Source organism: Mycteria americana, chromosome 1, assembly GCF_035582795.1.
Source record: "Mycteria americana isolate JAX WOST 10 ecotype Jacksonville Zoo and Gardens chromosome 1, USCA_MyAme_1.0, whole genome shotgun sequence".
NCBI classification, from domain to species: Eukaryota; Metazoa; Chordata; class Aves; order Ciconiiformes; family Ciconiidae; genus Mycteria; species Mycteria americana.
The window spans coordinates 159,206,475-159,223,144 of record NC_134365.1 but is presented as its reverse complement, the minus strand read 5'-3'; positions in this window follow the sequence as shown (position 1 = coordinate 159,223,144).

Below are 16,670 nucleotides of genomic sequence, written 5' to 3'. Positions count from 1 at the left end.
GTGAGTTCCTGTGATAAACACATTTTCTTTTGGCTCATGAGTCATAGACAATGTAAAAAGACGTTTTCCTCTCAAAACACCAATATTGTGAACATCTGGTTCATACCCTTCTTAACAAAATTTGTTCCACTGCTCTATTACATATAAACATCTGTCATTTATATCAAGCAGTTGACAAATGCTCTATCGTGAATTCTAAGAACTGGCACGCTAGATCGTTAAATATCTTTTTTATACAAAATAAAAACTGTTTGTGTTAAAGACTGAATCCTATTCAACAGAGGTGACTTCTTTATCAAATGAAAAAAAGGGTTAAATTTATATCAACAGTCTTAAATTTTCTTTCTCCTGACAACTGTATGTAATCACTGTAAATCACTTTTCACATAAAAGCCCATGACGTGCTACTGGGTGAAACTACGTGGATACTGTTTAGTGAATGGTTTTGTCTACCTAAAAGACTGAAAGTTTTGAGAAGTTCCAGACCCTCAGAGTTTTCCAGATATTCATAGTTAGAGAATTAATTTGTTAAAAAAAAAAAAAAAGTTTTCTGCTAGCATTCGGTGCTAAGAGGTTGTTTTGTTCCTTTGCTTTGTTCGGAAGGGACGGCCACAGCCATGCAGATGAGCAATGCGTTCCAGGAAACATTCTTCCTCCAGAGGTGTGGAATCATTTCTGCCTCTCCTTTTTGGGACTTAGAGGCCCATGAAATCAAAATCTGAGGCAGCTATCACTGATTTTTGTAGTTCCCCCACAGCTGTTCAAGCACAAGGAGATCACTTGATTTTCATGAGGCCAAACGGCTGTTGTGTGGTCACTCTGCGTTCAGGGAAGAGCAACCTCTTCCACAGCAGGATAGGAGAGCCTCTCAGGAGACTTCAGCCAGAATCACCACAGGATCCTGTCTCCTTGAGTATTAAAGTTATAACTGGGACCCAAACAGGAAGGGCTTTCCGCAATTTTGTGATTCATGGCTCCAAGAAATTAATCCAAAATCTATGTATGACCTCCAAAACCAGCTGTATTGGGTAGAGTTCACTATTAAGAGCAAGTCAAGATGTGTAAATGAGGTGTCTCCTTCTCTCCATTGACTGTACAGACTAAACAGAGAGTCACCTGGCAACAATTAATAGAAAAATGGATTGCATTTCCTAAATGAGGTGCATAAAGTGGGCAGTCTGCACCTGGCTGTATGAGCTTTAAATTTGCCATCCTTATTCACAATGTATGAAGTATTTTTCATAGCTTTTCAGGACAGGCATTGCACAAGACATTTGTAACTAGCTGAAAACAAAGAAACCCTGTGATTCACTGAGAAAAAGGATATTTAGTTAGATGCATGACAGAGCCAGAGGCAACTTCGGAGCTGCAAATGCAATTACTGCTGGCCAGAGGCATTTGCTTTTCACTTTAAAAAAAAAAAATAGTCTGCTCTGATTTGTCTGGTTCCAGTCCAGAGAAGAACAGCATAAAACATGTTCAGTCTTACGAGATCTGGAAGATCCTCCTTTAGAAGAGAATAGATTTGGAAAAGGTCCCTTTACCTACACATGTAACATGAAAGAAGACAATTTCACCATCCTCTGCCTTCCTCCTGCCCTTATTATAATGGGCTGAATATTGCTTTTTCATTGCAGGATGGGCAAAAAATATGGAGCAATTTGATATGCAGCCTGTACTAATATTGAGAAAGCCAAATCTAGTGTCCTAATGAAATCTATTGCAATATAAAAGTGGTGTGTTTATTAATAAGGCAGAACATTATTAGATTTTCTTACTGAGCTAGAGCATTTCAAGGCCATTTGGGGCAGGGAGAGAGAGCAATGCCTTTACAGTACATTCTTTGTTTCCTTAACACTGTTCACCTGTCATACTTGATTCCCACAGTGGACCTTTTATAGCAATTTGCTGTTCTGACCTTTGCATACATTTTTTGCAAGTTTTACTCTGGGACTGTTTAAGCTGGGATGGGTGGGCATATGCTGAGTAGGGTAGCAGAGAGTAGGGAAGGATTAAATTTCAGTTGTGAACTGGCTGCATCTCTTGAACCATTCATTACCAGATTCCCTAACATTTGGGTTTTCAAAAGGTGATGAATTTTTGTGTGGAAAAGGGTATTTTGTTGGCTGGACTCCACCGAAGCATACTTTCAACATTAACTCCCTATTGGCAGCAGTTACTGCTTATGATTTGTTTTAATGAACACCAGTTTAAACTGGGCTAATCATAATGTCTGCTGGAGAAAGGTTAAACCCCAGCATATTTTTTACAAGCCCGACCCAACCAGAGCTCATGTGCTGTGGATGGTAGCCATGCAAAAGGACTTTTTTGAGTGTGGGAGTTAAGTCTATACAGGATATGGTTAGAATACATAGGGGAAATTAACATTTTTCTATTTCTTTTTTTTTCCTGTTACCTCAGTTCCCCATCTAACCACTGCATGCACTCACCACTTCTGTCTCTCTGACCTTGTTGATGTCTCCCCTTTGCCTACGACCTCTTCTACTCCTATATACCCACTGATCTCAGTTCCCTCATGCTCACTTTATACCTTCTCAATACCTTGATCCCACTGCTCTTCATCGTCCCCCAGCCATACGTCTTCTCAGCCTCCTCACACATTTCCATGGTTTCCTAAATCCTCCCTCTCACATCTCAGGCCAAACAGCTGGAACCAGAAAAGGAACAGTTTCTAATTAAAAACCTCCAATTGTAAATATCATATATTTAACAACTACTCATTGAATCTCTCAGAAATGTCCCTAATTAAATCCCCTTGAAAATACTGAAAGGTCTTCCTTACTAAAGTCCACAGAACAAAGCCAAAGCAAAGTTGTTATGTTTATTACTGATGTCATGAACTGAAAAGGCATTTTTCATTAAAACTAAACCATAACCAAATATCATAGCAATAATAATTTTAATGTGAATTTTACCTAGCTATTCAGAATTAAATTTAGCATAAAGAATTTCTGAAAAAAAGTATGTAGTTCTGATGAAGTTTGGGAATCAGCAGGCAATCAGCTTTACAACAGGACATCAGCTAAACCCCCATTGATAGAGTCCCCATATCATTCTGCATCTGGTTTGCGTCAGTGCTGGATTTCTAATTAGACCTTCCCAATCCATTTGTCAGTACCGGTCTACAAGTGACAGGGTTGAAATATTTTCTTCTATAGAGATATCTGCCAGTGTTTCATGTATTTTGGTTTAAAACAGGTTAAAGCAAGCATGGATGATAGCAGAATGGTGAAATTCTCTTTGGGAATAGTAACCATTACAAATTGAGGACAAAATTGAATAGGTTAAGTATTAAATATGAAGGGACAGATCCTCAGATAACATAAATTGTTATTGCTATTCCACTGATGTCATTAAGGTTGTATTGATCCAACCCTGCTGAGAATATGTTGAAAAGTGGTACCACAACCCGCAGGCAGAAGGAATACTGAAAAAGCTATACCTGCCCCTTATCAGAATCCACTTTGCTTACAAAAGTAAGGGGGCTTTTGTAGCTTTATATTAAATTTTATTCTTGTGAATATTTCTTTCTGAGTTACCTTCAACTACCTCAGAGCCTTTTCCCTTTGAAATGCAAGGGGCTTAGTGTTTCATTATTGCAAGGAACAATAACTTTATGCAATTTACATGTATAACTAAGCACTTGGATTTCAAACCTCAAGAGTACGGTATTGGAACAGTAAAAGTTCTTTCTTGAATACATAACCCATTCCAATTATACCTATAGTGACTCCACTTAGTTAAGAAAATAAAGCAACACTTATTTTATTTGCTAGTATGTTATTTATTCTTCCTCCTCCTTCTTTCTACTGCAAACATCTCTCTATGTACTGCTCTGTTTAGTAACATTAACAGATAAGCCTGTGGAGGCTGGAAATCCTGCCTCCAGGATGGTGAAAAAAAGGGTACAAAGAACTCAAAAGGAGCTGCAAATATGGAGACCAGAGGTGAGATTTCTAATGCATCAGGCATGTAATTGCATTAATTCAATACAACGATTAAAGAGCTTTGAAGCAATGCTACTGCCTCATCCAGACAGATTCTGATTAAGCAACAGAGGTGTGAGAAACTGCTATGGATCAAAGATTGATAAGATATAGGTTGGGGAAGAAAATAGGTTGGGAAGATTTAGAAAAGATATTTAGGAGGAAAAAGAAAATGTGTTAGATATAAGCTATACAATAGATTGTTATGTAACATTACAAATTTGTCATTAAATGCATACTTCAAGGAACACAAAGTGATAATGGATAATTTAAAGACTTTATTTTAAAATTATTTTAAGGAAGAGAAAATAGATGGTTCAGCTGCAGTTCAAACATCAGCCTCTTATACCTCCAACTTAAATATCTAAATTTAAACACTGGTGAAATAGCTCAGCTTCTGAAAGATCTGAAATCACTGGTGGATTTAAGGAGGTATCACAGGGTCTGTAACACATGCCCCTATTAGCACCACAAACCTCGTGTTCACTCTGGGCAGCCAAATCACCCCAACTTGATTTTCAGGGCTGCAGAGGTTTCTTCGTAATTAGGTTTCTTCCTGACTACAAATGTCTCGCTCAAAATCATAAAAAGCAAGGCAATACATTAAGCCATTCAGTCATATAAAACTCAATAACTTAGTAGCATCACAAGTCCTGCAAATCAACAGCCAAGTACAGGAACATTATTTCTGATTCCCTTTCTTTGTTGCTTGTGTTCAGATTAGTGTCTTATTTTGAGAAGAGGTAGTCCAGAAATAGAGTGAGGAAAGGTGGCACCTCAAGTAGCCAAGATATGGCTGATGATCGTAGTTTCTGGTATGCATGAAATGGCCATGAAATGGCATGGGCCTCTACAGAAGGCAACATTGAACTGGTATGCTAGCAAATAAGCTTTTCATTTCCTAGTTTTTTGTGGATATAAGTTCACTGGACTGTATATTAATATGGAGGCTTCCTAATATTTCTCAGAAAATTGCTTATCTTTGTATTTTTAAAAAGGTATTTTAAGGATTCAGCAGGAAAGAGCTACTGCATAAGGGAGAGGCTAAATCATGCATAAGGAGTAGGCTAAATCATGATGAGGGTTTATGAGCAGCCACTGACATAACAAAATTTATGTACTAGCAGCTGCTACAGGTGAGCATTTATATTCCAGAAACAGTAGCTTTACATCATAGGCTTGCTCAAGAGTTTTCCAATGGACAATTGTTTGGTTATACAATTTTTCTTGTGATATATAGCTGCAAATAATTACCTGGAATAATCTTTCTTCTAGTATTCACAAATTTCCAGTTGCTTCAGATCTGTTCAGGAAACACTTCTCTAACAAATGTGAACCTAAACGGTGGTTTTTTGAGAGTTATCTCAGCTGCTACTGTAGAATCTTCAGATGGCGCTAAATTCTGCACCCACCCTACGGGAAGTTGAAGAAAGTGAAAACTATCGTGATGTAAAGTGAGAATAATGCTACACAGAAGGCCCAAAAATGAGCCACGTTTGAAACTGTTCAGGGAAGCCATTTTCTATGCCTTTTTTAAAACCCTGTGTTAAGCCAAATACAGCTGTGATGTCTTTCTCAACACACTCCAGCAACCTGAATTAGATGTTCTAACTTTGGCCAAGCTATACCAGACATCAGAAATGGGAAACAGGTGACACAGATTCCTCTGTGTCCATTCTGTGGTCATCTAAAGAACAGAAGTCTAGTTCTGACACCTGGATAATTTTAGCACTCTCAGGACCTCTCCACATTACATCCACCCACAATAGCCTAAGAAGCTTCTCCAACAGCAGGTGTTTGCAGTGAGACAGCAGGTTTTCTCCTTTCAGAATCTCCCTCCTGTTTGGGGAATTCCCCCAGAAAACACCACCTTCACTCCCCTTTTTGTCATTTTTCATTAGTACTGTGTTGCAGCTCAACAAAAACATAAAGCTAATGAGTTCCCGTACACCAACATTGACTGAAAAGACAGACTATGGCTCACTGAACCAGTACTGTTGCTTCCTACACTATAAGTGGTTTCTGGCCTATTTTAACATCTCTTCCAAGTAGCAGTCATGCTTCTTTAGACCTAGGACCCAAACCATGCTTCTTTTCTGACAACTGAAAGGAGTATAGCATAAAATAGTGTGACTGCAGAGCCTTAGTCATTGCATAGGTAGGGTTTGGAGTTCTTAACATTGTGTTTATCCCCTGAAATTGCTTATATTTGGAGCTTTCTTATGCTTAGAAGTGCTAATCCCACTGCTTAAAAGGCTGTATAGAGGAATACATGCTTTGCATATAATTATTCTCTTCAGCAAGTTGCCCTGTTGAAAGTTATGACGTTGAGTCCTCAATGTTCTGCAAAGCAGTTTTATTAATATCTGGATGAGTAGCTCCAGAAACAGAGTAAAATGTCTCTTCCTAGTGTTCTGTTGTCTGTCTCTCTGGTGAGTTAAGGGCTAATTTCAATCACCCATAATTTTACATTTTCCCACTGCATGCCGAATATCTCTTATTACTCATTTTTTGGACTTTTGGACTGGGCAGAGATGTTGGTATTGAGTAGATCAGCAGCACGTGACAGAATCCCTGGTGTAGGGAGGAAGAAAAAGAGAATTATGTAGTTAGCTGTATTGGTCTGTAGGTTTCCATTAAATGGACATCTCTGGCTTGCTATCATTCACTGTATTTGCAGTGTCTGGAAAGTTGACTTTCCCATGAGACTAATCTATTTTAAGTTAAATGGATCAGGGGAAGCTTTTGAAAGACTTGTAAAATTCTTTACACTTGAATTCTTAAGTCCAAGGAAAGACAATATTGTGTAGAATGATGTACTTCTTAGTCAAGAATGTATTAGAATATTAATTTGAGGCAATTTCTCGTGTGAATTTCCACAGGCTAAAACACTCATAGAGGAGCACCATGCACACATACAATTATAAAGATACTAATTGTTTTCAGAGACTACATTTAGATAAATTTAGCTGTTACAGTTGGAATTATATTCTTTCTATTTGTCTATATTTCCCATGTTTTACCATCAGCTCTGGCAGAACTATCAAGGCAGTCAAAAGTTGTTGCAGAGAGTTTCAGACATGCTCTGAAGGAAAGAATGTTATACTTTAAGACATTTTTGGCATTTTGTCCAAATATATATGGTATAAATAGGACTACTAGTCCTTTAGCCCTTCTTGAGGTTCATTTCTTCACTGAAATAACTTGGAGAGACTATTAGAAACTCTAAACTCATTCCAAAAAACTTGGAAGAGGATATCCATTACGCCCTGAAATCTCTAGTGGGCAAAATGTCATCCGTCTTGCCTAGACATTCAAACTATGGCAACCCCATCAAACATGCTAACCAAACAACAGTGGGAGAGGTGACCTTCCAAAATCTCATTTCTGTGGCTGCTGTAATGCCAGCGACTACTGTAACCTCTGTTCAAGTCTCAAAATCAACCCAAGATTCATACAATACCTCAGTGGTATACTTACACCTTACTTACTCCTCTGAACATCATATAGCTTAAGATAAGAGCCCTACATTATCTTCGTGGTCAATAGCAATAGAAAGAAAGCAGTGGTAAGAAATGAGTGGTTTAATTTCTTTTATCAAAAGCCGAGAGTGACAAACTTTGTGGCTTTCACTGAAAAAAAACATGCCACAGGGTATGTACCATTCTTGGCCCCTAGCACTGCCTACACAAATTCTCTCTTGAGAGAGAGAACAACCGCAAATAACTGCTGTTATGTATGTTGCTTAATGCATGGCTGGAAGGTGCATATTTACCCTGTAAAAAGAACCATGTAAAAACTGAAGAATATTTGCTTTCAGTCTTCATAATGGAACATGCTCAGACCTTTCAGACTCCATCTTGCTTCCATTTTTGGGGTTGCCTGGGAAGCCGATATAACAAGAAGCCTAAGGGGTATTAAGAAATCCTGGTGTTAAACAGATGCATAAATAGGCAGTAAAATACTGCATTCCAGGTGATAAGCCTTGAAATGCACCCAGACTTCTTCTAAACATCTGTGTTTAGAAATCAGGAGCACTGCAGATACTCCATGCCTGGGCTCCTTTCTCTAGCACCTCAGGTTAAACTCAGCACATATATCTCTTTTTGAAAGAAGGACAACATTATTACACTCAAAGACTGATATTAAATGTGAACCTCTGAACTCTAATTTAACAAAAACCTAATGTTCCACCTTGCTCAATCTTAGAAAGCACCAACGTACACCCCTCCTTGATGGGCCTGCGTGAAGAAAGGGCACCGAGAGCTTCCCCCCAAGGGGATGCAAAGGCACCAGTGGTCTCGCAGAATACTCTGTATCCCACTGCAGGTCTGCTTTACACTCAGCCTGGAAAGGGCTGCATGAGCACGTCCAGCGATGCCCAAGCATGCCCAGCTTCCTGTCTGCTCTGCAGTACCTTTGGCTGCTCCAGAGGCTCAACTTGCAAATGGGGCAGTAGCTGAGTCTAATAGCGAAGGCACTGCACAGGCATTTTTTAATGGCCAGCGTCATCAGTGTAGACTTTGCCAGTATTTCACGTGGTTTATGACAGACCGTGGTAGGAAAGAGAAGCCTGCCCACTACATCAGCCATGGGCAGTGGTAGCAGACTCCCTGTTGTATGACTGGCCCTACAACAGGAAAGCCACAGCTGAACCTCAGACCCATCACATGATATAATATCAGGGATTACTGCCATCAAACCACAGCAAGACCTTACTTGCATTTGTGGTTTGCATGAGAGAAGGCGGCTCCCTCAAACCTCCCTGTTTGGGTAGATGCAGATTATACACATTTGCTCAATCCGTCCCTGTTCCCACCAACAGTGCCTCATTGCCTAACACCGCTCTGGTGCTGATATTGCTTTTAAAGGCATTTTTCTATCCTGTTAGCATTAAACATCTTTTGAGATCATTCTTTCCTCCTTTTCTCTTAGGATTGGATCTGCTGTGAACTCAACAGGTTTCTCCATATCCGGCTGCATGAATGAGAGACTTTGAAGACTTTGCTGATTCAAGAAACTGAAGTGATTGACTGGAACAGCAGTACAGTAATAGAGGGAATCACTAGGGGGATGTTGGAGCAGACAGCTGTTATATTATTTCGGACAGGCAGTTTTCCTTATAAATATTTACTGTATTGAAAAACAGACAGCTATTGTAGTAGTGATCTGGAAAAAATTTTGAAAAATGACTGGGATTTTCCCTGTGAGACCAACATCAAAAGCTGTAACTGAATATACTTATGGTCCAATATTGCACAAAATTTGGGCTCAATCTGTATTTAGGCAAAACTTCCAGTGAAGTACTGTATTTTTAATGCAAGGGGTCAATGTGACTTTTGTTTGAATACCCATTTCAGGACTCCCACCTATTGTTCACAAATTTTACCCAACCTGAGACATATGCCTGACAGAAATGGCCAAATATTCCTCAGATGTAAAGGGGCCTTCACAGCCCTCACTGCAGCTGGATGATTTACACCAGTGGAAGACCTGAACCAGTAGCAGAGATCAGTAAATTTATTAAGAAATCATTTAAATGCATCCAAAATATTTTTCTGAAAAGCTGCTGCTACTTTTATCATCAACTTCTGAACATCATAAATATAATAAACCATTTCTAATATCCATACCAAACAAAGATTACTTGAAAAAAAATCACACTACGAAATTTCAATAACTTAAATATTTGAGAGCCATAACTTAGTTGCTGCTGTTGTTGTTTTTAAATTGGCTCCTTCGTTATGTGCAATGCTGTACCTATGAGATAATTGACTTTTCCCTGCAATTAAACCTGCAATTAAAAAATTGTTATCATCACTTAAATAACTGCTTGGGAAACAATTCAATGAAAAGACGAGCTGAAATCGAACAAATGGTCTTTTCTCAGAGCGTGAATAACAACAAGGTTTCATAGTCTGTCAGTCACAGTATCAGCAAGCTTGTCTTTGAAAACGCTTCCATTTTTCAAGCTTTAGAGGGATTGCTATAGATCCTGAGGGCATAAACCTGAAAGAAAGATCATAATTCAGCAATAGGAGGTCTGCTTATCTCACTCAACAGTGAGCTGGCAGAGGACGGGGACCCACGCTTTGTTTACAGGGGGAATAAACAGCACACCTTCTTCATGCCTGAACGGGCTTTCAACCCCCATGGCACAGAGGTGCTGGATGGAGGGAAGAGACTGCGAGGAAAAAACTGTGTATGAGTGTGTAGGTGTGTAATTAGAGGGGCTATTCACACCTTCAAAAAAGAAAAAGGAATCTGCCTCGTCCTTACAGTATCCCTTGATCTCTTTGTTAAACTGTATTTCTAGGTTTCTATTGAAATGTCATTCAGGAAATACCATTCAGCTTCCCTTGACACAGAAGGAGGGAGGATGGTATTAAGTGACCTGCATGGTGGAAAGAAAGCTGTGACTCAATTTTATATTATTTCTAATTAAACAGAGATAATTACAAAAGAGATAGGGAAAATGGGAAGAAAAAAAAGAGAGGGAAAAAATTAGATCGTATCTATAACACACATATCACAGGGCTAAATTCTGCTATGCCTACTTATCCTGAATTACTCTTCCACGTAGGGTAAGTCCCATTGATTTCAGTGGATTGGTCTACTTGCAAACTATTCCTCTCAAAAAACACAAAGGTGCCAGGAAAGATTAAACTGATTATAAGAGCAGTGTGCTAATTTATCTAGTAAGAAGTGGTCATTTCACACTTTTAGAAGAAATTTATTTAAAATGTAATTACAATGGTGTATTTTAATTTGGAGTTACAGGTGACATTCACCAAATAGAAAGATCAGTAATTACCCTAGTTGGCTGCTACAAAGCTAAGAAAACCAAACCAAACGAAAAGAAATCTTGGCTGAAAAAGAATATAGACATGATAACATTATTGTATCAAATAGTGATACACTTTGACTTTGGCTTCTCATTTTCTCTATACATTTCTAAATAGCTTCCTGTTTGGATATGACAGGAAAATAGACTGAAAAAAACCCCTTTTATTATATTTAAGTGCATCACCTTTAAAAATGACCCTTTACAAGTTACAAACTGAAGATAAAAAATACTATTTATATTCTGCTGCCTATGGTCCAAAAGATAATCTGACTTGAACATACTTTTAAAGGTCTTTAAGAATTTAACAAAGTAAATATTTCTATTTTCCTTCACTTTTTTTTTTTTTACTCCAGCAAAGCTAAATGAATGTAAAGCAGTTTTAACTGTTTTAAGTAATCAGCTTGACTGTCTCAGTTCTTCATGAAAGATAATGAGGTGTATTTGATCAGAAGGTTCATTAAAAATGATTACATGAAAAAATGAAAGTCATTCCAAACAGTGTTGTTAATTGGAAAAGATGAGTTGACGTATGACTGAAGTTTGGATCCAAGTTCAGATTCAAAGAAAATGTGTAACAATTTGTTTTCCCATGTGCATTAGTTTGTGTGATGTTATGACATTAACAAGTCCCTCAGTTATATCAATTTTCATTTCACTGTGTGATGTTGAAATAATTTACATTTTTCAAAATTACGTTTTAGTTTCTGAGTATGAATTACCCAAGAAAGTAATTGGCTGTTTAGAAATCAATGTTTCTAATAACCAAACAAGTGTTGAATCATTACATTTTCCAGCACCAGTCATATTCTTCATATGATTTCTGAATTGAGCATGTCACATTACTGATATCTTATCCCTTTTAAATTGAATTTGAATAAAAATGGTAGCCAGAGAAAGTAATTATTTTTCATGTCTCATCTGCATAGCTAATGTCATCAGAATAACAAATAGTATGCTTTCTTTAACTTGTCATGGGCAAACATTGCTTGAATAGTCCTACAGACCTCACAGAAGCCACACCTCTGATTAAGATTTACAGAATTGACCATCGTATACTTAACATTTAAGATACCTAAAATAATCAGGGAAGATAAATGCAAGGGAGAATGGAGAATATATAGGACTGCTCAAAAGAAGGAGATCTCCACTGAAACCTACAGCAAGATTTCAGCCTATGGGGATGTATTAAGCCATGAACATATGCTGAATAAAATTTTCTTCCTCAGCAAATTACATAGCGTTTTGGAGTACAAGTGGGCATAGGACTGGGAGTTCCCCTCCAAAACCTATCTACCCTAAACACCTTGTTGGGACAGAATGAATGGCATATCTCTCTCCATTGCTGTAGAGAGAGTTTAGATAGTAAACTTAAACTGGACTCCTAACTTCCACACAACTGACGGGTGAGATGAATCCTGAGTGCTCTGTGCTCTTTTTTGGGGTTTTACAGCAACTCACCAAAGTTCAGGTAACTGCTCAGGATCTATGGAGGACAGGAGAATAGGTTTGCTTTTAAAGACTGTACTAGGTGGCATTTTTGAAAAACAGTCAAAGCTTCAACTGGATCAAACAAAAGTGTGAAAGTACAACTTTTCTTATGCAGAATATGTGTTGGATTACTAAAAAAAGTGGATTACTTTAAAAAAAAATTGTATCCATGGTATGCGTCAGCTGTCTTCTCTGTTAAATGGGTCTATCTGAAGGTTTCACAGGGCTGTTCAAGGCTAACTTACAAAGTAAGTTGTAAAGTAATTAACCACTTTAGAAAGAGATTTTCTTAACTGTTATGTCTTTAAGAGATGAAAATGTGTTCTTTGTCAGGGACTCTAATCAAGGAGCAACACAGAAAAATACTGTGAAGACAATATTTGTTCTACCTTTTTCAAGAAGTTGTTGTATCTTATGTAGTTACAACTGATACTGTGAAGTAAGCAGGAAATTAGGTTACTCATACTATTTTTCAAGTTAAATTCTACAAGAAATAAATTCAATTGTAATGCTTTTAAGCACCTGGAACCTGACTCTTCATTGCCTTGCCCTTGAGTGAGGATATTTTTTTGAATGCAGCTTGTACAAGGTAATGACAATGCAAGATATAAGAGCATAAAGAGTTCAGTCATTGCATCCTAAAGCTTTGAATCTGAAACAGTCTCTCTATAAGCAAATTCCTCTCCCAGAAAATTCAGAGAGGGCATAAATATTATTAAACAGTACGACTGTTTTAAAAAGTTATTATTAAGAAGTATGACTTACAGATAGAAATGGTACTGCTGATACTTGTTTGAGGAAAGCAAAAGAATATTGATGGAATGTGTCAGTTAATGTTAGTTGCATCACCAAATTGCAGAGTACATCTTTACAACTGAAACTGTTAAAAACTTTGTTGGGATCCAGGGAATCATTAAACACCCTGGGACCCTGGTTCTGTAAAGAACTGCTTCATATTACACTTGCCCACAAATAGTTTCCACAGAGAAACATCTAGACAGTGCACCATTGTAGGCTGCAGATCCTCTGAAAAGGCATGGTGCACTGAATATTAACACCATTTCACACATTCCCAAGATGTATGCAATTACCTCAGGGAGAGGAGCTGGGAATGTGAGGTCTCAAGGGCTTAGATAATGACATAAAATAAATTGCAACGATTACCCATGTATTTTTCCAAGAGACATATTATTTAAAACCTGTCTAGGCTTTTGAGAATGAAAGACAGAGGAATGTCCACTTTATGAAATTGCTATTAATGTGTGACCTAGAGTTGAAGACAAGGTTAATTATGGGTTTTTAACAGAAGTATCATTCTGGTTTAATATCAGTACCCAGGCCTTAAATATTGAAGTAAGTCACATTTTTCAGGGACAATTGCCTTTGAATGAAGAATGGCGGGGCTCTGATCTTTGCTGACCCTACTGACTCCCACTGCGTAATCCATAGCAACAGCGTTGCTACAGCAACCGGGGAACATGTCGTAAAATAGGATAAGACCATGAAATCTGATGTCATACTTCCATGAGATGCAAAATCGCAAATAGCTTCCTAAAGCAGATTTATTAAATGATTGATATATTGTATATAAATTATATGGGATCAATCTGAAATGAACAGGGATCATCGTGCTGTGACACCATCAAAATAACTGGAAGGCAAGCCAATCTTACTGGACATATTAGTGTTCTGGTCAAATGTTTGGTGCTTAAGACAATTATCCTCAAATCATGTGCATCTTTCCTTAATGTTTTTGTTCTCTCGCTTTTTTCTCTCATCCGGATGTAGTAGGTGATCAGGTAGACTTGATCTAATCTCATACAGTTATTCCTAAATTAAATGGAGAAGAAGAAACAACTGTAATCAGTGCTGTGTGAATGAGAGGGCATTATTCAGGATATTGTATACAGTTTCATTTTGCCATGCCTACAAGCTGATTTTTCCCTGGGTTAGTGTACATCCATCCAACCAGCATGTAATTTACATGGATGTTCACAAATACAACAGATAAGTTGGTAACATTAAATTATACTTTCTGACAAAGAAAAAATTATTTTTGACCACAATACGCTTCAGAACACAAGCATAAATGGCATGTTATAGCTTTTAACCATAAATATAAAAAACTAAGCAATAAAATATAACACCACAGAGGCTGAACCATCAGCAATTTTTAAAAGGCTATGTTTTATCAAGAGCACAACAAAACAATCTGAGAACAAAAGTCCTATTCATTAGAAAAAAGTTCTTGCCGCTCAACCCTCACAACATTTGTTAATTAATATAACTTTGCAGTAAGCTTAAGTATGTCTCACTGAATGGATGGATTGTGCTATACATATTATAATAGGCTCAGTAGCTACATAGCACAATGCAGGAAATTTTTTGGAAGGATCAGAAGGACTTACACTAATCAATTTCATACAGGTTTTTTCCCGTGTTTAACAATAGTCAGAGTTGGATATTTCAGAAGAAGCTGTAAAACCCTTACATTGTGTGCAACCTTAGATTTCTATACCATAAAGCTAAATTTCTGCCAAAGTACAGATGGTGATCTACCTATTTCCCCAAGCACAAGGCTTGATGGTTCTTGTAATTTGATTCTCTTTTGTTAGTACAGCTAGTCAATGAGGACTGTCTTTCTCTGAAAGTTTTGCCTTGTGATGCTATGCTCTACTGCACATATTATGCGGTAGCCATTCTGCCTCCATAGGAGATTTTAAAAGTATGTTGGTCCAAAATATTAACCTTACTGACATCCGCATCTTTAAAGATGACTTTTTGATACAGAAAGTTCAAAAAGATGCTCATACAAATCACAAAGTCAGGGAACGCTGATCCTGTTCTTACAAGGTCTTAAGGGGATAAAAAGGTATGAGTTGATATATGCTCTTTGAATGCCTATATAGATGATCATTGCAAACCAATAACGTTACTTTTCAATTTCTTTTTTTGATATTTTAAGGCTGTTACGTGACAAAATATTTATTTTCTCTAAAATTACTCACTTTTTCACTAAACATATGAAAATTGATCATGCACTTCCAGAAGTATTCGTGCTTTTAATCAACAAACGTTCATATTTATGGTTCCTGAAAACAAAAAAATGTAGCCTTTTTTTTTCAATTAATAGCTAAAAAAACCCCAGTACTTTATTTAAAAAAATCATTACTACTCAACCAGCTCTAACATTCCTATACTTATCTGCCACAGAAATTTCACTGGAAACACAAGATTATCTTTGTAAGCTAACTGAAACAAGTCAGCAAAAGAATTTTATTTTATGCATGAAATTCTAATGCTGACACCAGATTTAAATTGCTTGTGAATTCCGGCCGCAAACTCAGGGGCATAGAATTGAATTTTTTTTTTTTTTTTTTTAAAAAGGTAAGATATTCACAGCCTTGGTCTCCCTACTGAATTATACAATTATGTCCACTAGCCAGTAATATAGGAAAATCTTCTGGGAGATCTGTTTACAGAAAAAAAAAAGAATTTTCCATGTCCATTAGCTGTAATTACAGCAATACTTCTTTCAGTGGGGTCAGTTTCAGAGTTAAAATAGAAACTCCCTCAACAACCTCTTTCCTTCACTTTGACTCTATATTTCTACAGGGTCTGGAGGCCTTTTAGCCAGGTAAACAATTGTATTAAACTGAAATGACAATATTGTTGGAAAAGCAGGAAGTTTCTTTTAGGTTTGGGTTGGTTGTGTGGAGGGGTTTTTTAATAGTGCTTCATTTTTTACTATTCCCATTTTGCAGTAGAAAGGACAGTGAGCAAGTCCTGCATCTCATTTGTGAAGGACGTCACTGAAGAAAGTGTTGATGTGCCTACGAGTCAATAACAGCTGCTCTGGCCTTTGGGGCAGGCGTGATCCAAAGTGTGATCCCTAATCCCAGGTGGCTACCACCTCCTGACTACAGGACTGTCACTCTCCATGGTGCACCCTATAGAGAGGGTCCCCTGGCCACCCAAACTGGGGGACCTATTGGTGTGTGTGTCAGCCCCTTCCGTGCTCACATGCCTGGATTCATTCAAAGGGAAGGACTCTTCTAACTGAAATATAGATACAGCCAGGGTGATTTAAACACTTTAAACCTAGATCTTTCTTGTATGGACTTCCAGTTCAAAAAAGAATTTAGCTTTCTTGTTTCCTCAACTGAAATGATCTGAGACAGTCCTGAACAGCCTTCATTTCCCTATATAGCACATAAGATCAGGATTTCAGTCTTTCAAGCTCTGCCATTCATTTCAATTATCTTCCCGTACTTCAGATTTTCCTGCCACTCTGATGGGAATTACTCATCCATTTTGCTTTCTCATAT